The sequence below is a fragment of the Pelophylax lessonae genome (assembly GCF_965119305.1).
Source record: "Pelophylax lessonae genome assembly, chromosome: 12".
NCBI lineage: Eukaryota > Metazoa > Chordata > Amphibia > Anura > Ranidae > Pelophylax > Pelophylax lessonae.
In genome coordinates this window covers 114,145,871-114,168,213 of record NC_138779.1, presented here as the reverse complement: position 1 = coordinate 114,168,213, position 22,343 = coordinate 114,145,871, and positions in this window count along the sequence as shown.

Below are 22,343 nucleotides of genomic sequence, written 5' to 3'. Positions count from 1 at the left end.
TCTAATTGTTCATGCCTGCTTATATCTACTTAGTGGTAAGTAGACATCTGAAGGGGGAAACCCCATGTAAAGCACAGATCAAGCACTCAAGCACTTTATAAATATTGGGGAAGGACACACCACTCCGGAAGGATTTACTAATGGACTTTTATTTTAAGCACAATATATTTATTTAATCCTATATATTTGGTTATAAGAAATATATGATTTTATAATTTTATGATAATTATGAGTATGTGATCGGTAGTAGATTTTATTACTTGTATTTATCTATATTTACACACTTTTAAGCAGCGCTGCATTCACATTTCCACAAGCAATCACATAACTGTATAAAATCATTAAACATTTTAATCTCAAATAGTCAATAAAAACATGTAGCTAAACTACAATACACAAAATGCAAATTAGCAGCTCAACAAGTTGTACAAAAAGTGTGACAAGCTGATACATAAATTAGAGGTCCGAAGCGTTTTGTAGAACATAGGATAATTTCCACTCTGCTTCTTCAAGGACCCTCAACATTATTTTAAGTGTCACATAACAATTCTACCAAAAAGAAAAGGCCATATACGGCCATCTAGACGCCAAAAGTATGTGCACATGTGGTGGAATAACCGGTAGGTCCCCCAACGAATTGATGGGGGTAAGTCTGGTGGATACTGGACTGTACCCTGGCCTGGAAGCCTATATCTCTGTGGCAACGTCAGCAGATACTACTTCACGTATGTAGCATTACGTGCTCCAAAGTGGCCTTGCCACGAGAGCCTAAATCTAGCCCCCTAAGCCCTATATTAACATTGATATAGCTTTTTAAACCTGAAGGGAACAATTTCCATAGCAATTCTCCCAGTGAAAGTGCCTGTACATGCATTCTTTGCAAATGTGGGAAAAAATGAATGTTCTTACGCTATAAGCTGTGCTGGTCAAATGTTTTTCATTACTTTGAAATGGAAAATACCACATTTGACCACTAGATTTCATAGAAAATTTGTATGATACTTAGCTCTATCTACAGGCCATATGTGGTATTTCCCATTTTAAATCAATGAAAATCATTAAACTTGTTCAGAAAATAACCTGATATCATTTTTTTTTTGCAAAAAAAAAAAAAAAACGTACATGCTCCTTCACTAGGCAAATTGATAAATCTAACTCCTACAGTGATATTAAAGTAAAAAAAAAAATGGCTTAAGTAATAAACATATTATAAAGTGTTTTTATTTAGAGAACCCCCGATCCTCCACTTCTTGGGTCCCCGGCCAGTGCTCCAGGCCTCTCCCTTCTTGCTGATTGAAGTGGGGGCACCTGAGCAGGGTCAGTGTCCATTCACACACAGAGTCATAACTCGGCCCGCCCCCCTTTCTCTGCTCATTGGCTTACTTCTCTCCCACTGCTGTCATAGCGAATGAGAAGAGAGAGTTCCCTGGAGAGCCAAGGACTGCTGGAGGAGGGTCGGGCTCAGGTAAGTATTAGGGGGCCTGAGGGGGCTACTACACAGAAAAGGTTTTTTTTACCTTCATGCATAGAATACACAAAGTTATAAAACCTTCACCCTTTAGAAATACTTTAATCTATGTAACTCTTAACCTTCTCCCTTCCCCTAATCTTAATTTAACCTCTTAAAAATCACCCCTAAAACTGGACCCCAAGCCAAATCCTTACCACATTCTTCAGCCCCAAAACTAAGCTGTACCTGAATTATCAGCTTATTCTTAACTTACATGTTATTTAGCAAATACTAACCTAACCCTGTGCCAGTTTGTACCAACTCATTTCTGTACCGAAATCACAACACCAAAGATTACTGATCCACCTTCATTTACCAGTGGCATGCTCACATTACATTATGTTTTAGGTCATTTTCGTATTGCTGAGCCAGTTTAAAATTTTAAATTAAATCAGGTCCTGGATTGTTCTCTATGTCATCTAAGTAATATTATCCTGCAATATTCTGCAGTTGAGTAGTTTAGAAAAAGTAATCTTGTACCTTTAGCAGGAATGAAATTGTGCAAAGTCAAATAGTTTAACACAATAAATCAGTGCTTAGCAGTTTTTTAGAATGCATTTCAAAGCTGGTAAATGTATCCCAAAAGTATTGTAGCTAAAATATTGTATATTTAGGTGTGTGGCCCTCAGTATAATCAGTATAACAAATGCAGCCTCTCACAGGCTCTTTATTTTGGCACATTTGAGTTGGCTGTGCTTCCTTTATAGAATAAACCAAAACTTTTTTTCTTTTCCCTTCATACTTCATTTTCTGTATGGATATCTGCTGTTTGAGCCTTAATAAGGTTTATGATAAATTAATAGAGCAATCATTTTATTTTTAATTAGCACCTTACTAAACTCTTTGAATCAGAAAATTAATTAAACTTACGACTGGCAACATGAGCCGTCAGCACACACCTTCTCTATCTGCCTGGTTGTGTTCCCTAGCATTCCTAGGAACCCCTGTAAAGAAATTCTTCAAATATAAATATGTATATTATATTATATTATACAGGGCTCCCATCAGGGAAGTACAGCCGATACACCTGTAGGGGGCCCGGCCATCACGAGGGGCCTGTGCACAGGGTTGTCAACTGTCCGTCCAAGGAGAGGTGGGTCAAGCGCGGAGCCAGTAACGTCATGGCACCACTCTGTGTCTTTTACAAATAGCTAATGAGGACTGAAAGTGGCGTGGCTGAGCATGGCATAAGAGGATCACCGTTTTTCACCGGAGTTCCAGTCCCGCTGTAGATCTTCTTCCTGGCTGCAATACCGCCTGGATTTGCTGCCCCATTCTCTGCCAGTCTGCCTGCAGCTGCTCTCTGTCATCCTGTTGGGCCGGTGGGAGGAGACTCCACTGGAGGCCACCGCGGGACAGACAGCAGCTGCAGGTAGACTGGCAGAGGATGGAGCAGCAGATCCAGACGGTATTGCAGCCAGAAAGAAGATGGAGGGGCTGTCCCTCTCTGTGGTCTGTATAAGCCCAATGTGGAGGGTCCGCTAACACTGCACCCCTATCATCTGTACAGCCCCCGATCTATGTGCAGAAGTGACAGCTCACCCAGATCCTCCCTGCTTCTGTGATGTGACCAGCCTGGCAGTGGCACAGCGGAAAGGCACAGCGGAAAGGCACAGCCCTGGCTCAGCACTGGCACAGAGGACACACCACACTGAGAAGATGGACACAGCGAGTAAACAGGGCAAGTCTGCTAAACAGGTCTGAAATCTCCTGTACTATGTCCGCAGTCTCTTACAATCTCTTGTGCCATGTCCTCCATCTCTGACCATCTCCTGTAGTATGAAAAGCCAGAACCCGAATGCTTCCTTTTGATGTGATTTATTCCAACATGACATCAGTGTACAACATAGTAAAATGTGTTTCAGCCGTAGCCTTACTCATAGGGATTTTACAAACTTAATTTAGAGAGAGACTGTTTAGCACTACAGACAAAGACAAAGGCAGAGGAAAGAATTACGAAACTTCATAAATCAAAATCTCATCATTCTGCTTATGTGAGGCATTCCTCAAGATCCGCCAAGTCTCTACAATCAAGGTCTTCTATTCTCCTCCAACAACTTATAAATGCTGATATTGAAGCTTCTAAAATTCAGGCAGCCTTTGACCAAAAGAAAGCCAACATGGAAGCCCCAGAAACTGCAGGCATGAAAGCACTGATGGAAGCAGAGGCAGAAGAAGAAGCCGCAACAAACACTAAAGAAAGTAAAGATGAAAGTGGAGATGGAAGCAGATGCTACATGCAAGATAGCAGAGATGGAAGGTTTGGAGAAACAATGTGAGTATGCCACAGGCATGCCTAGGTTAAAGGGTTTAGAGTAGACTGCGAGTGAAAGTGAAGGGTGTAACAGCAGCAGACACCTAATTGCATCATATGCATCATACTCTTCACACTTTCTACCAAAACTTCTACTCCCAGTCACAGCAGCTGTGTCCCTCAACCAGGGTCAGTATATTTTGCCGATGTTCGCGAATATGTATACGCCGCCATTTTCTTTTTCATTCAGAAGAACTTTGACCCATGACACAGCCGTCAGGTGGAACGGGACAGCCAATTGAAAAATTTCAGCACATGGACATGCCCCCTACCCTATAAATAGAACTGAGCTGTCGGCCATTTCACATCCCGCATTTTGTCAGCGTAGGGAGAGGTTGCCAGACACAAATAGCTCTGTGAAGATCCACCAAAGATCTTTTCAGGGCTGGTATTTCGGTATAGGTCTACTAGTATCTTCTTAGGTTAGGGGCAGGTATCCAGTCGGTGCTTTAGTGGCAGTTAGAGATCGGCAGCAGTCACACAAATCGCTCTGTTAATGTCCACAAAAGTCCTTTTCAGGGCTGGTATTTTGGTATAGGTCCAGTCTCTTTTCAGGTTAGGGACAGGTATCCAGTCTGTGCTTTAGGGGCAGTTAGAGATTAGCATCTGCAGTGACACAAATCGCTCTGGTAATGTCCACAAAAGTCATTTAAAGGGCTGCAATTTCTGTTGGTATTGCTGTGCAGTGCACTATATAGGGGGGGAGGGGGGGTAATTCAGGGTATAATATACTTTATAGAAAGCATATTATAGTGGATTAGTAGTATTATTGTGCACTGTGCAGCATTGTGACAGGTGTGGTGACTGAGCGTTGCTGCAGCTCTGATGGGAATAATAAAGGGGCACTCTGACCGCAATATTAAAGGGGCGCTCTGACCATAATATTAAAGGGGCACTCTGACCGCAATATTAAAGGGGAACTCTGACCGCAATATTAAAGGGGCACTCTGATGGGAATAATAAAGGGGAACTCTGACCGCAATATTGAAGGGGCACTCTGACCGCAATATTAAAGGGGCACTCTGATGGGAATAATAAAGGGGCACTCTGTGACCACAATATTAAAGGGGAACTCTGACCGCAATATTAAAGGGGCACTCTGATCGCAATATTAAAGGGGCACTCTGACTGGAATAATCAAGGGGAACTCTGATTGGGACACATAAAGGGGCACTCTGATGGGGACACACTGGATGTAAAGGGGCACTCTAATGGGGACACACTGGATGTAAAGGGGCACTCTGACGGGGAAACACTGGATGTAAAGGAGCAGTCTATTGGAATAAAATTTCATCACAGCTATTGTTTATTTATTTGCACTTGGCACTTTAATTATTTCGGGATATTGTCTGGTCCAGGACAATAATGGAGTGGGAACAACATTATCACTTGTGCACTTTATTTTTACGAGCATATATAATTTGGTTTGTCACTTGTGCACTTTCTGTGAATTAACCACGTCACCTCTGATGCATTTTATGGAAATAAATCATGCAGACTAACGTTAAAAAAAAAAAAAAGGAGCAGTCTGATGGGGACATGGATGTAAAGGAGGGACTCTGACAGGGACGGACACACTGGATGTAAAGGAGGACTCTGACGGGGACACGGACACAGGCTGAATGACGGCAGGGGACACGGGCTGCATGACAGCAGTGACATGGGCTGAATGACGGGGGAATACAGACTGGATGAGGAGGGACACAGACTGGATGAGGGGGGACACAGGCTGACAGTGTGTCTCTGTCAGAGTGCCCCTTTATTTCCAGTGTGTCCCCGTCAGAGTGCCCCTTTATGTGGGCTAATTTTTGGGGCCAATACTGGCCGACACTTACTTTTGTATCCTGTTAATGCCTAATGAACCTTAAGCCACAGAATACTACGTTCTTAGCTGTCAGGTAAAAGCATGTGGGCTAATTTTTGGGGCCTGGAATGGCCGTCACTTACTTCTTTATCCTGTGAATGCCTAATTTTTCAGACTGGAATTGAAAATCAATGGGTCTGTAAAGGTTCCGCCAAATTGTGGAATGGATTCAGACCCATTTTACAGATGTGTGAATGGACCCTATATGTATTAGACATGTATTTACTGGCTGCTGTCAGTTCTGGCTGATTTATGAAAAACAAAAAAAAAATGTTTTTGCTGTAAAAAAAAAAATAATAATTTTTAGGGCAACTTTTCCAATTGCAATACTTCTGTTATGGCATTTTGCATGTGCTGGGACTATTTTTGCACAGCTAGTACGTCTTTTGTGGCTGCAAATATGACCTAAAGGTTTTTAAAGTTCGCCTCCCATTAAAGTCAATGGGGCCCGCCGCAAAGTCGCGGTTCGCGGACTTTTGAGAAAATTTGCGGCTGACGTTCGCGAACCACCCCCGGCCGATGTTCGTCCATCACTAGTCTCAATAAGTTTGATGACAAAGCTGAAAACTACAGAGGCTGGAAAACCACCTAAAATAGTCACAATCAGTGAGGTACAGAAGGTAGGTAGGTGGCTAAGTCCTCAATCTGCTGAAAGTATCAAAAGACTCAAAGCTGTTCACATTGACAACCCTGCTCAGGTCTGAACACCGCTTGGGACAGACTTAGGAGCCCAGAAGCCATTGAGGATGCTTTATTTAACCAGTTCTGGACTGGAAGGATTTGCCCCCTTAATGACCGGGCCATTTTTTGTGATTCGGCACTACATTAATTTAAGGTACAATTGCGCGGTTGTGCGACACTGTACCGAAAAGAAAAACCAATGTACTTTTTTTCCCCACTAATAGAGCTTTCTTTTGGTGGTATTTGATCACCTGTGCAATTTTTATTTTTTGCGCTATAAACAAAAAAGTGCGACAACTCTGAGAAAAAAAAAAAACATTATTTTTCATATTCTGCTATATAACATTCCCAAAAAAAATTAAATCAAACATTTTCATCCTTTTAGGCCAATTTTTATTCTGCTACATATTTTTGGTAAACAAAATCGCAATAAGCGTATTTTGATTGGTTTGCACAAAAGTTATTGTGTCTACTTACTAGGGGAAAGATTCATGTAATTTTTATCTGCGATTTTTTAGTGGAACTGTGACATTGCGGCGGACAGATCGGACCCCTAACTGACATTTTTGATACTTTTTTGGGGGACCAGTGACATTACCACAGTATTCAGTGTGAAAAATATGCACTGTTACTGTAACAATGACACTGGCAGGGAAGGGATTAACCTAGGGGTGATCAAAGGGTTAATTGTGAACCTAGGGGAGTGTTTTCTAACTGTGGGGGGAGGGACTTGTGAAATGATCATAGAGACCTGTGATCCTATATAGAAGGATTGCAGGCACTAAGTAAACATTTCATGGAGAAGAACGGTCAGCTTTGTTTACAACAGCTGACCGTCTTTTTCTCTCAGCGGGGAGCGATCGCGGGTGCCCAGCGGCGATCGCGGCCTCAGGTCCCATGGATCGGCATCCCCATAGTGGGGGCAGGAGTGCGCTTTCAGCAGTGCGAGCTCGCCCATACAATACAATACAATGGCATCTGAACATTGGTGGGATATAATAGGCACCGAATGAACATGTTGTCCATTAAGCTGATGTGGTGAAAGCAGAAAAAAATGGGCAATGCAGTTTACTGTGTAAAGGGGTGTGAAGCCCATGGTGACCCATGTTCACAGCCAAAAGCTTCTACAATAGTCACATGAACATCAGAACTGGACTAAGGAGTAGTGTTGAGCGAACACGGACTGTATTATTCGTGTTCGTACCGAATAATTGGATTTTTTGTACCCGAACACGGACACGGACACTTTACTGTATGTTCGGGTAAAAATCCGTGTTCGGTCGTTTTATTTCCGGGTTTTGCATGCTTTGGCGCTCTTTTCATGGCGGGCTTTCAACAGCCAATCAACAATCGTTTAACTGGTGTGCCTTAAGCCATCCCAGCCATGCCTGCAAATGTCTCAGTAGCTGTGATTGGCCGTCTGAAGCATGTGACCAAGTCTTTATAAGTTCGAGGCAGCCGCAGCGGCGTCATTATGCTGCTTATATCAGGGACAGAGCACACATCAACGTGCTGGCTGCTGATTAGGGAAAGATAGGCAGGAAAAAACCATTTGTGTCCGGATAGAATTGAGGGACAGGTCGGAGTGTTTAGGCAGGGCGAGTTGTAGGCATTTTAGGGATAGAGTCTGCTGAATTATAGGGTCAGTGTCTTCTACAAACTACAATCGATATTGCTGTGTGGGGGGTGGGGTGAATCTGCACTCAATCCTGATCTACGATCTCTTCTCAATCCTGTTAGGGACAGAGTCTGCTGAATTTTAGGGAAACTGTGTTCTACAAACTACAATCGATATTGCTGTGTGGTGTGGGATTGGAGATAGGCAGGTGTCAGTGATCCACATCCATTTTTCTGTGTGTGAGCTGCAGTGAACACAATCTTTTTGGGCTGCAGTGAACACAATCTTTTTGGGCTGCAGTGAACACAATCTTTTTGGGCTGCAGTGAACACAATCTTTTTGGGCTGCAGTGAACACAATCTTTTTGGGGTGCAGTGAACAAAATCTTTTTGGGGTGCAGTGAACACAATCCTTTTTGGTGTGCAGTGAACACAATCTTTGTGGGGTGCAGTGAACAAAATCCTTTGTGGGGTGCAGTGAACACAATCTTTTTGGGGTGCAGTGAACAAAATCCTTTTTGGGGTGCAGTGAACAACATCCTTTTTGGGGTGCAGTGAACACAATCTTTTTGGGGTGCAGTGAACAAAATCCTTTGTGGGGTGCAGTGAACACAATCTTTTTGGGGTGCAGTGAACACAATCTTTTTGGGGTGGAGTGAACAACATCCTTTTTGGGGTGCAGTGAACAAAATCCTTTTTGGGGTGCAGTGAACAAAATCATTTTTGGGGTGCAGTGAACACAATCTTTGTGGGGTGCAGTGAACACAATCTTTTTGGGGTGGAGTGAACAACATCCTTTTTGGGGTGCAGTGAACACAATCTTTTTGGGGTGCAGTGAACACAATCTTTGTGGGGTACAGTGAACAGAATCTTTGTGGGGTGCAGTGAACACAATCTTTGGGGGGTACAGTGAACACAATCTTTTTGGGGTGCAGTGAACACAATCTTTGTGGGGTGCAGTGAACACAATCTTTTTGGGGTGGAGTGAACAAAATCATTTTTGGGGTGCAGTGAACAACATCCTTTTTGGGGTGCAGTGATCAAAATCCTTTTTGGGGTGCAGTGAACACAATCTTTTTGGGGTGCAGTGAACAAAATCCTTTGTGGGGTGCAGTGAACAGAATCTTTGTGGGGTGCAGTGAACACAATCTTTGGGGGGGTACAGTGAACACAATCTTTTTGGGGTGCAGTGAACACAATCTTTGTGGGGTACAGTGAACAGAATCTTTGTGGGGTGCAGTGAACACAATCTTTGGGGGGTACAGTGAACACAATCTTTTTGGGGTGCAGTGAACACAATCTTTGGGGGGTACAGTGAACACAATCTTTTTGGGGTGCAGTGAACACAATCTTTGTGGGGTGCAGTGAACACAATCTTTGGGGGGGTACAGTGAACACAATCTTTTTGGGGTGCAGTGAACAACATCCTTTTAGGGTGCAGTGAACACAATCTTTGTGGGGTGCAGTGAACAACATCCTTTTAGGGTGCAGTGAACACAATCTTTGTGGGGTACAGTGAACAGAATCTTTGTGGGGTGCAGTGAACACAATCTTTGGGGGGTACAGTGAACACAATCTTTGTGAGGTGCAGTGAACACAATCTTTGTGGGGTGCAGTGAACACAATCATTGTGGGGTGCAGTGAACTCAATCTTTGTGGGGTACAGTGAACACAATCTCATACTTCTGAAGATTTGAGGGTGCTGCCTGTTCCATACTCCCCCTACTCCTCATCTAGCCTTTTAGGGGTACAAACAATAGTAATTGGGGCCTAGTGTGGTTGTGTACGTGTGATATACATACACTTTTTTTGGATCATATTTTCTATTCCGCTATTTAATCAAAAACCTTTGGGGATCAGTTAAATTGGGGGATAGTCTGTGTTGGTACGTGTGAGAGAGATCCACCTTTCCAAGTTGTTGGGGTTCATCTCATACTTCTGAAGGTTTGAGGGTGCTGCCTGTTCCATACTCCCCCTACTCCTAGCCTTTTAGGGGTACAAACAATAGTAATTGGGGCCTAGTGTGGTTGTGTACGTGTGATATACATACACTTTTTTTGGATCATATTTTCTATTCCGCTATTTAATCAAAAACCTTTGGGGATCAGTTAAATTGGGGGATAGTCTGTGTTGGTACGTGTGAGAGAGATCCACCTTTCCAAGTTGTTGGGGTTCATCTCATACTTCTGAAGGTTTGAGGGTGCTGCCTGTTCCATACCCCCCCTACTCCTCATCTAGCCTTTTAGGGGTACAAACAATAGTAATTGGGGCCTAGTGTGGTTGTGTACGTGTGATATACATACACTTTTTTTGGATCATATTTTCTATTCCGCTATTTAATCAAAAACCTTTGGGGATCAGTTAAATTGGGGGATAGTCTGTGTTGGTACGTGTGAGAGAGATCCACCTTTCCAAGTTGTTGGGGTTCATCTCATACTTCTGAAGGTTTGAGGGTGCTGCCTGTTCCATACCCCCCCTACTCCTCATCTAGCCTTTTAGGGGTACAAACAATAGTAATTGGGGCCTAGTGTGGTTGTGTACGTGTGATATACATACACTTTTTTTGGATCATATTTTCTATTCCGCTATTTAATCAAAAACCTTTGGGGATCAGTTAAATTGGGGGATAGTCTGTGTTGGTACGTGTGAGAGAGATCCACCTTTCCAAGTTGTTGGGGTTCATCTCATACTTCTGAAGGTTTGAGGGTGCTGCCTGTTCCATACCCCCCCTACTCCTCATCTAGCCTTTTAGGGGTACAAACAATAGTAATTGGGGCCTAGTGTGGTTGTGTACGTGTGATATACATACACTTTTTTTGGATCATATTTTCTATTCCGCTATTTAATCAAAAACCTTTGGGGATCAGTTAAATTGGGGGATAGTCTGTGTTGGTACGTGTGAGAGAGATCCACCTTTCCAAGTTTTTGGGGTTCATCTCATACTTCTGAAGATTTGAGGGTGCTGCCTGTTCCATACCCCCCCTACTCCTCATCTAGCCTTTTAGGGGTACAAACAATAGTAATTGGGGCCTAGTGTGGTTGTGTACGTGTGATATACATACACTTTTTTTGGATCATATTTTCTATTCCGCTATTTAATCAAAAACCTTTGGGGATCAGTTAAATTGGGGGATAGTCTGTGTTGGTACGTGTGAGAGAGATCCACCTTTCCAAGTTTTTGGGGTTCATCTCATACTTCTGAAGATTTGAGGGTGCTGCCTGTTCCATACCCCCCCTACTCCTCATCTAGCCTTTTAGGGGTACAAACAATAGTAATTGGGGCCTAGTGTGGTTGTGTACGTGTGATATACATACACTTTTTTTGGATCATATTTTCTATTCCGCTATTTAATCAAAAACCTTTGGGGATCAGTTAAATTGGGGGATAGTCTGTGTTGGTACGTGTGAGAGAGATCCACCTTTCCAAGTTGTTGGGGTTCATCTCATACTTCTGAAGGTTTGAGGGTGCTGCCTGTTCCATACTCCCCCTACTCCTAGCCTTTTAGGGGTACAAACAATAGTAATTGGGGCCTAGTGTGGTTGTGTACGTGTGATATACATACACTTTTTTTGGATCATATTTTCTATTCCGCTATTTAATCAAAAACCTTTGGGGATCAGTTAAATTGGGGGATAGTCTGTGTTGGTACGTGTGAGAGAGATCCACCTTTCCAAGTTGTTGGGGTTCATCTCATACTTCTGAAGGTTTGAGGGTGCTGCCTGTTCCATACTCCCCCTACTCCTAGCCTTTTAGGGGTACAAACAATAGTAATTGGGGCCTAGTGTGGTTGTGTACGTGTGATATACATACACTTTTTTTGGATCATATTTTCTATTCCGCTATTTAATCAAAAACCTTTGGGGATCAGTTAAATTGGGGGATAGTCTGTGTTGGTACGTGTGAGAGAGATCCACCTTTCCAAGTTTTTGGGGTTCATCTCATACTTCTGAAGATTTGAGGGTGCTGCCTGTTCCATACCCCCCCTACTCCTCATCTAGCCTTTTAGGGGTACAAACAATAGTAATTGGGGCCTAGTGTGGTTGTGTACGTGTGATATACATACACTTTTTTTGGATCATATTTTCTATTCCGCTATTTAATCAAAAACCTTTGGGGATCAGTTAAATTGGGGGATAGTCTGTGTTGGTACGTGTGAGAGAGATCCACCTTTCCAAGTTGTTGGGGTTCATCTCATACTTCTGAAGGTTTGAGGGTGCTGCCTGTTCCATACTCCCCCTACTCCTCATCTAGCCTTTTAGGGGTACAAACAATAGTAATTGGGGCCTAGTGTGGTTGTGTACGTGTGATATACATACACTTTTTTTGGATCATATTTTCTATTCCGCTATTTAATCAAAAACCTTTGGGGATCAGTTAAATTGGGGGATAGTCTGTGTTGGTACGTGTGAGAGAGATCCACCTTTCCAAGTTGTTGGGGTTCATCTCATACTTCTGAAGGTTTGAGGGTGCTGCCTGTTCCATACTCCCCCTACTCCTAGCCTTTTAGGGGTACAAACAATAGTAATTGGGGCCTAGTGTGGTTGTGTACGTGTGATATACATACACTTTTTTTGGATCATATTTTCTATTCCGCTATTTAATCAAAAACCTTTGGGGATCAGTTAAATTGGGGGATAGTCTGTGTTGGTACGTGTGAGAGAGATCCACCTTTCCAAGTTGTTGGGGTTCATCTCATACTTCTGAAGGTTTGAGGGTGCTGCCTGTTCCATACCCCCCCTACTCCTAGCCTTTTAGGGGTACAAACAATAGTAATTGGGGCCTAGTGTGGTTGTGTACGTGTGATATACATACACTTTTTTTGGATCATATTTTCTATTCCGCTATTTAATCAAAAACCTTTGGGGATCAGTTAAATTGGGGGATAGTCTGTGTTGGTACGTGTGAGAGAGATCCACCTTTCCAAGTTGTTGGGGTTCATCTCATACTTCTGAAGGTTTGAGGGTGCTGCCTGTTCCATACTCCCCCTACTCCTCATCTAGCCTTTTAGGGGTACAAACAATAGTAATTGGGGCCCAGTGTGGTTGTGTACGTGTGATATACATACACTTTTTTTGGATCATATTTTCTATTCCGCTATTTAATCAAAAACCTTTGGGGATCAGTTAAATTGGGGGATAGTCTGTGTTGGTACGTGTGAGAGAGATCCACCTTTCCAAGTTGTTGGGGTTCATCTCATACTTCTGAAGGTTTGAGGGTGCTGCCTGTTCCATACCCCCCCTACTCCTCATCTAGCCTTTTAGGGGTACAAACAATAGTAATTGGGGCCTAGTGTGGTTGTGTACGTGTGATATACATACACTTTTTTTGGATCATATTTTCTATTCCGCTATTTAATCAAAAACCTTTGGGGATCAGTTAAATTGGGGGATAGTCTGTGTTGGTACGTGTGAGAGAGATCCACCTTTCCAAGTTGTTGGGGTTCATCTCATACTTCTGAAGGTTTGAGGGTGCTGCCTGTTTCATACCCCCCCTACTCCTAGCCTTTTAGGGGTACAAACAATAGTAATTGGGGCCTAGTGTGGTTGTGTACGTGTGATATACATACACTTTTTTTGAATCATATTTTCTATTCCGCTATTTAATCAAAAACCTTTGGGGATCAGTTAAATTGGGGGATAGTCTGTGTTGGTACGTGTGAGAGAGATCCACCTTTCCAAGTTGTTGGGGTTCATCTCATACTTCTGAAGGTTTGAGGGTGCTGCCTGTTCCATACTCCCCCTACTCCTCATCTAGCCTTTTAGGGGTACAAACAATAGTAATTGGGGCCTAGTGTGGTTGTGTACGTGTGATATACATACACTTTTTTTGGATCATAGTTTCTATTCCGCTATTTAATCAAAAACCTTTGGGGATCAGTTAAATTGGGGGATAGTCTGTGTTGGTACGTGTGAGAGAGATCCACCTTTCCAAGTTGTTGGGGTTCATCTCATACTTCTGAAGGTTTGAGGGTGCTGCCTGTTCCATACTCCCCCTACTCCTAGCCTTTTAGGGGTACAAACAATAGTAATTGGGGCCTAGTGTGGTTGTGTACGTGTGATATACATACACTTTTTTTGGATCATATTTTCTATTCCGCTATTTAATCAAAAACCTTTGGGGATCAGTTAAATTGGGGGATAGTCTGTGTTGGTACGTGTGAGAGAGATCCACCTTTCCAAGTTGTTGGGGTTCATCTCATACTTCTGAAGGTTTGAGGGTGCTGCCTGTTCCATACCCCCCCTACTCCTAGCCTTTTAGGGGTACAAACAATAGTAATTGGGGCCTAGTGTGGTTGTGTACGTGTGATATACATACACTTTTTTTGGATCATATTTTCTATTCCGCTATTTAATCAAAAACCTTTGGGGATCAGTTAAATTGGGGGATAGTCTGTGTTGGTACGTGTGAGAGAGATCCACCTTTCCAAGTTGTTGGGGTTCATCTCATACTTCTGAAGGTTTGAGGGTGCTGCCTGTTCCATACTCCCCCTACTCCTCATCTAGCCTTTTAGGGGTACAAACAATAGTAATTGGGGCCCAGTGTGGTTGTGTACGTGTGATATACATACACTTTTTTTGGATCATATTTTCTATTCCGCTATTTAATCAAAAACCTTTGGGGATCAGTTAAATTGGGGGATAGTCTGTGTTGGTACGTGTGAGAGAGATCCACCTTTCCAAGTTGTTGGGGTTCATCTCATACTTCTGAAGGTTTGAGGGTGCTGCCTGTTCCATACCCCCCCTACTCCTCATCTAGCCTTTTAGGGGTACAAACAATAGTAATTGGGGCCTAGTGTGGTTGTGTACGTGTGATATACATACACTTTTTTTGGATCATATTTTCTATTCCGCTATTTAATCAAAAACCTTTGGGGATCAGTTAAATTGGGGGATAGTCTGTGTTGGTACGTGTGAGAGAGATCCACCTTTCCAAGTTTTTGGGGTTCATCTCATACTTCTGAAGATTTGAGGGTGCTGCCTGTTCCATACCCCCCCTACTCCTCATCTAGCCTTTTAGGGCTACAAACAATAGTAATTGGGGCCTAGTGTGGTTGTGTACGTGTGATATACATACACTTTTTTTGGATCATATTTTCTATTCCGCTATTTAATCAAAAACCTTTGGGGATCAGTTAAATTGGGGGATAGTCTGTGTTGGTACGTGTGAGAGAGATCCACCTTTCCAAGTTTTTGGGGTTCATCTCATACTTCTGAAGATTTGAGGGTGCTGCCTGTTCCATACCCCCCCTACTCCTCATCTAGCCTTTTAGGGGTACAAACAATAGTAATTGGGGCCTAGTGTGGTTGTGTACGTGTGATATACATACACTTTTTTTGGATCATATTTTCTATTCCGCTATTTAATCAAAAACCTTTGGGGATCAGTTAAATTGGGGGATAGTCTTTGTTGGTACGTGTGAGAGAGATCCACCTTTCCAAGTTGTTGGGGTTCATCTCATACTTCTGAAGATTTGAGGGTGCTGCCTGTTCCATACTCCTCCTCCTACTGCTCAACCATCCTTTTAGGGGTACAAACAATAGTAGTTGGGGCCTAGTGTGGTGGTGTACGTGCGAGATACATACACTTTCTTTTTGATCATATTTTCTATTCCGCTATTCAATTAAAACCTTTGGGGATCAATTCAATTGCGAGATAGTCTGTGTCGGTACGTGTGAGATCCACCTTTCCAAGTTGTTGGGGTTCATCTCATACTTCTGAAGATTTGAGGGTGCTGCCTGTTCCATACTCCTGCTCCTACTGCTCAACCATCCTTTTAGGGGTACAAACAATAGTAATTGGGGCCTAGTGTGGTTGTGTACGTGCGAGATACATACACTTTTTTTGATCATATTTCCTATTCCGCTATTCAATAAAAACCTTTGAGGATCAATTGAATTGCGGGATAGTCTGTGTCGGTACGTGTGAGATCCACCTTTCCAAGTTTTTGGGGTTCATCTCATACTTCTGAAGATTTGAGGGTGCTGCCTGTTCCATACTCCTCCTCCTACTCCTCATCCATCCTTTTAGGGGTACAAACAATAGTAATTGGGGCCTAGTGTGGTTGTGTACGTGCGAGATACATACACTTTTTTTGATCATATTTCCTATTCCGCTATTCAATAAAAACCTTTGAGGATCAATTGAATTGCGGGATAGTCTGTGTCGGTACGTGTGAGATCCACCTTTCCAAGTTTTTGGGGTTCATCTCATACTTCTGAAGATTTGAGGGTGCTGCCTGTTCCATACTCCTCCTCCTACTCCTCATCCATCCTTTTAGGGGTACAAACAATAGTAATTGGGGCCTAGTGTGGTTGTGTACGTGCGAGATACATACACTTTTTTTGATCATATTTCCTATTCCGCTATTCAATAAAAACCTTTGAGGATCAATTGAATTGCGGGATAGTCTGTGTCGGTACGTGTGAGATCCACCTTTCCAAGTTTTTGGGGTTCATCTCATACTTCTGAAGATTTGAGGGTGCTGTCTGTTCCATTCTCCTCCTACTCCTCATCCATCCTTTTAGGGGTAGAAACAATAGTAATTGGGGCCTAGTGTGGTTTTGTACGTGCGAGATACATACACTTTTTTGGATCATATTTCCTATTCCGCTATTCAATAAAAACCTTTCTAGGGCAAGATCTTAAATTACAGAAATATGAGGAGACCGTCAAATAAGGGCCGTGGCCTGGGTCGTGGTGCTGCTGGTAGAGCTCCTGTTGCAAGGAGAGGACGTGGTCGATCTGTGCCAGCTACACGCACAAGTGAAACACCTTCCTCAAGTGTGAGTAGGCGACAGAACCTGCATCAGTATTTGGTAGGGCATCAAACGCCCCTAGAAGTGATGAGGCCAGAACAAGTTGAGGCGATAGTAGATTGGTTTGCTGCTGACAGTGCCTCCAGTTCCTTCACATTGTCTCCCACCCAGTCTACTGCAGAAAGGTCAGAGTTGGCACCTGCAGCCAATGTCCAACCGTCTTTCACCTCACCCCCTTGCAAATCAGGCCAGCAGTCTGAGCCCCAAGCCATACAGCAGTCTCTTATTCTTTTTGAGGACTCTGTCAGCAGGGTTTCCCAGGGCCATCCACCTAGCCCTGCCCCAGAAGTGGAAGAGATTGAGTGCAGCGATGCCCAACCACTTATTTCTCAAGATGAGTACATGCAAGGATCATCGCAGCACGTCTCCGATGATGACGAAACGCAGGTGCCAACTGCTGCGGCGTTCAGCATTGTGGAGACCGACAAGGAGGGCAGGGGTGAAGACTGGGTGGAAGATGATGTGGAGGACGATGAGGTCCTCGACCCCACATGGAATGAACGTCATGCAGGTGACCTGAGTAGTTTGGAGGAAGAGGCGGTGGTCGCACAGAGCCACCAGCACAGCAGAAGAGGGAGCAGGGTGCAGAAGCGGAGCGGCCGTGCCCTAGACACTACGCCCGCTACTGCCCAACGCAGCAAGGGAACGAGCGCACCAAAGTCAGCTCAAAGGAGTTCTCTAGCGTGGAAGTTCTTTAGAAAATGTGCTGATGACAGGACACGAGTGGTTTGCACCCTGTGCAATCAGAGCTTGAAGCGAGGCATAAACCTTCTCAACCTGAGCACAACCTGCATGATCAGGCATCTAAGTGCAAAGCACGAGCTGCAGTGGAGTACACACCTTCAAAACCAAGAAACGTCTCTGGCTCATCCTGCTTCCTCTTCTGCTGCAGTCTCGGCCGCTCCAGCCACATCTGTAGTGATACCGGCACCTGCCACCCCGCAAACAGACGATCTGTCAGCAACACCACCACCTGGGTCACCAACAACCATCTCCACAATGTCCCGTGGAAGCGTTCAGCTTTCCATCTCCCAAACACTTGAGAGGAAGAGGAAGTACCCCCCTACCCACCCGCGATCCCTGGCCCTGAATGCCAGCATTTCAAAATTATTGGCCTTTGAAATGCTGTCATTCCGTCTGGTGGAGACGCACAGTTTTAAAAACCTTATGTCGGTGGCTGTCCCACAGTACGTCGTGCCCAGCCGCCACTACTTTTCCAGGCAAGCCATCCCTTCCCTGCACAACCAAGTGGGGGAAAATATCAGGTGTGCACTGCGCAACGCCATCTGTGCCAAGGTCCACCTAACTACGGATACGTGGACCAGTAAGCACGGTCAGGGGCGTTATATCTCCCTAACGGCACACTGGGTAAATGCAGTGGCGGATGGGCCTGAGGCGGATAGCAATTTGGCGCATGTCCTTCCACCACCGAGGATTGCAGGGCGCTTCAGTTTGCCTCCTGTTCCTAACTCCTCCTACTCCGCTTCCTCATCCTCTACCGCCTCCTCATCCGGACAGCGTAACACCTTCACCACCAACTTCAGCACGGCCAGGGGTAAACGACAGCAGGCAGTTTTACAACTTGCCTGTTTGGGGGACAAACCACACACCGCGCAGGAGTTGTGGAGGAGCATGGAACAGCAGACAAATGAGTGGTTGCTGCCAGCGAGCCTCAAGCCCGGCCTGGTGGTGTGCGATAACGGGCGAAATCTCATAGCAGCTCTGGGCCTAGCCGGTTTGACGCACATCCCTTGCCTGGCGCATGTGCTGAATTTGGTGGTGCAGAGGTTCCTTAAAAACTACCCCGATGTGTCAGAGCTGCTGCAGAAAGTGCGGGCCGTTTGTGCGCACTTTCGGCGTTCTCACCCTGCTGCTGCTCGCCTGGCAGCGCTGCAGCGTAACTTCGGCCTTCCCGCTCACCGCCTCATATGTGACGTGCCCACAAGGTGGAACTCCACCTTGCACATGCTGGAAAGACTGTGCGAGCAGCAGCAGGCCATAGTGGAGTTTCAGCTGCAGCACGCACGCGTGAGTCGCTCTGCGGAACAGCACCACTTCACCACCAATAACTGGGCCTCCATGCGAGACCTGTGTGCCTTGTTGCGCTGTTTTGAGTACTCCACCAACATGGCCAGTGGCAATGACGCCGTTCTCAGCTTAACTATCCCACTTCTATGCCTCCTTGAAAAAACAATTCGGGCGATGATGGAAGAGGATGTGGCACAGGATGAGGAGGAGGAGGAGGATGAAGAGGTAACATTTCCAAGGCTTTCAGGGCAGTCATTCGCAAGGGGCTCCGAGGGTGGGTTCCTGCACACGCAAACGCCAGGGACGCAATTGTCCAGCAGGGGCACAGTTCTGGAGGATGAGGAGGATGAGGAGGAGGAGGAGCTGGAGGAGGAGATGGAACCATGTTCACAGCAGGGTGGCACCCAGGCCAGCTCATGGCCATCACTGGTGCGTGGCTGGGGGGATACAGAGGACACGGACGATACACCTCCCACAGAGGACAGCCTTTCGTCGCCTCTGGGCAGCCTGGCACACATGAGCGATTACATGCTGCAGTGTCTCCACAACGACCGCCGAGTTGCCCACATTCTAACTTGTGCTGATTACTGGGTGGCCACGCTGCTGGATCCCCGTTACAAGGACAACGTACCGTCCTTAATTCACTCACTGGAGCGCGATCGCAAGATGCGCGAGTACAAGCGCACGCTGGTAGACGCCATGCTGCTGGCATTCCCATCTGACAGCGGGGCCACAGTGGAAGCACAAGGCAGAGGAGGAGGAGGAGGAGGTCGCCAACGCAACCAGGGCACCGCCAGCACCTCAGAAGGCAGGGTTAGCATGGCCGAAATGTGGAAAAGCTTTGTCAGCACGCCACAACAAACAGCAGCACCAGCAGCTCAGATGGAACGTCTTAGCAGGAGGCAGCATTTTACCAACATGGTGGAGCAGTATGTGTGCACACGCCTACATGTAGTGAATGACGGGTCTGCCCCCTTCAACTTCTGGGTCTCCAAATTGGGCACATGGCCTGAGCTTGCCCTTTACGCCTTGGAGGTGCTGGCGTGCCCTGCAGCCAGTGTATTATCTGAACGGGTATTTAGCACGGCTGGGGGCGTTATAACAGACAAGCGCAGCCGCCTGTCCAGAGACAATGTGGACAAGCTCACGTTCATTAAAATGAACCAGGCATGGATCCCACGGGACTTTTCCGTACCTTATGCAGAATAGCAATGGATACCGACCTTACCCACCCATTGTTCCATTTTTGCTCTTTCTCACTCTTTTGGGGTGTACCCTCATTTAAAATTTTTGAAAAGAAGCAGTGTTGGCTACCTCGTCCTCCTCCTCAGGGCCAGATTAATGTAGGGGCTATTGGAGCTGCAGCTCCAGGCCCCTACCTTTTATATAGGCCCCGGGTTGGCCATATTCACTGTTACCGCTCTTCTGTCACTTGTAAACACAGAAGTCTGGCTTCTATGCTCGCTTCCCCAGGCAGCACCCTCAGAACCTCCCCACACAGCGTGAAGGCCGGACAAGGAGGGACAGTTGGCGATGCATGGATGTGTTTATGGGCTTCAGAGACAGCATCCCATGTTGAATTAGGCATGCATGGCTGCACCCTTCCTCCTCTGGGTGCATGGCAAGGCACGGCCCTTAAGGCCCTTCAAAATCCTCAGCACCAAGCCCATGATGCTGTTAATCCGGCCCTGGTCCTCCTCCACCGCCGCTTCCACCTACACCGCCCATAGGTGTGCGCAGCCTATTGCATTAAGGTGTGCACCCCAAAGTTGAAATACACATGCATGTGTTTGCCAGCAGGGAGAGTAATGTATCGGGGCCATGTACCTGTAGGCAAGGAGAAATAGAGCAGAGCAGGTCCCAGGGAGATCTTTCCCATCTCCTCACTGGCAATGCTATGTGCCCTAGGTGATTAGGGTGTGCCCAGGCACACCCAGCACACCCTGTGCGCACGCCTATGTCACCGCCACATCCACCACCACCTCAACCTCCCTCCTACTCCATATGGGCCTCGTCCTTCAGAGATGAAGAAGAACATTGTTTTATTTTTCTGTTTTTTTTTGTTGTTTTAAGTTATTTCCCTATCCACATTTGTTTGCAGAGCACTTGCCATGCTCTTAATTACGTTTTGCTGCCATTTGCAGCACTCTAGCCCTTTCCTTTGGTGTTTTAGAGCCATTTTAGTGCCTTAAAGTTCGGGTCCCCATTGACTTCAATGGGGTTCGGTGTCCGGGAAAAGTTCGGTAAAAGTCCGGGACACGGACCCGGACTTTTTTTTAAAGTTCGGCCGAACCCGTCGAACACGGACATCTAGGTGTCCGCTCAACCCTACTAAGGAGCAATGGAAGAAGGTGGCCTGGTCTGATGAATCACAATTTCTTTTACATCATGTGGATAGCTGGGTTCGTGTGCATCACTTACCTGGGGAAGAGATGGCACCAGGATACGGTATAAGAAGGAAAGTCGGCAGAAGCAGTGTAATGCTTTGGGCAATTTTCTGCTGGGAAACCTTGGGTCCTGTCATTTATTTGGATGTTACTTTGGTGTCCATGCCTCAATGGGTCAGGGCTTTTTTAGCAAAAGGGGGCCATACTCAGTATTAGTGATGAGCCGAACACCCCCCCCCCCCTCTTCGGTTCACACCAGAACATCTCAAACAGGGAAAATGTTCTAGCGAACATGCGAACTCCATTAAAGTCTATGGGACACAAACATGAAAAAAAGTTGTAATTTTAAAGGCTTAAATGCATGTTATTGGCCCAAAAAAGTGTATGGGGACCTGGGTACTGCCCTGTGGGACATGAATCGATGCAAACATTTTTTTTAAAAACGATCGATTTTACAGGAGCAGTGATTTTAATAATTCTTAAAGTGAAACAATAAAAATGAAAAAATCCTTTAAATATCGTGCCTGGAGGGCCCCCTAATGTGCCTGAAAAGTGGCGCATTTGTGCGATGTATGTAGCCTGCCGCAGCAATACTGACATTTTTAAAGGAAAACATGTCATTTAAACTTGCTTGCGGCTGTAATGTATTATCGGCTCCCGGCAATACAGATACAAAATTGAAAAAAAAAAAAAAAAACGGCATGCCCCCCCCCCCCCCCCAGTCTATACCAGGCCCCTCGGGTCTGGTATGGATTTTAAGGGGAACCCCACGCCAAAATGTAAAAAAAAAAAATGGCGTGGGGTTCCTCCTAAGATCCATACCAGACCGTTATCCGAGCACACAGCCTGGCTGGCCAGGATGGGGGTGGGGGGCGAGCGAGTGCCCCCCCCTCCTGAACCATACCAGGCTACATGCCCTCAACATGGGGGTGGTTGCTTTGGGACATGGGGGGCTCTGCCCCCCCCACCCCAAAGCAGCTTGCCCCCATGTTGATGGGGACAGGGGTCTCTTCCCGACAACCGTGGGCTGTGGTTGTGGGGGTCTGCTTATCAGAGTCTTTAACAAAGAAGCCCCCAGATCCCGGCCCCTCCCCCCATGTGAATGGATATCGGGTACATCGTACC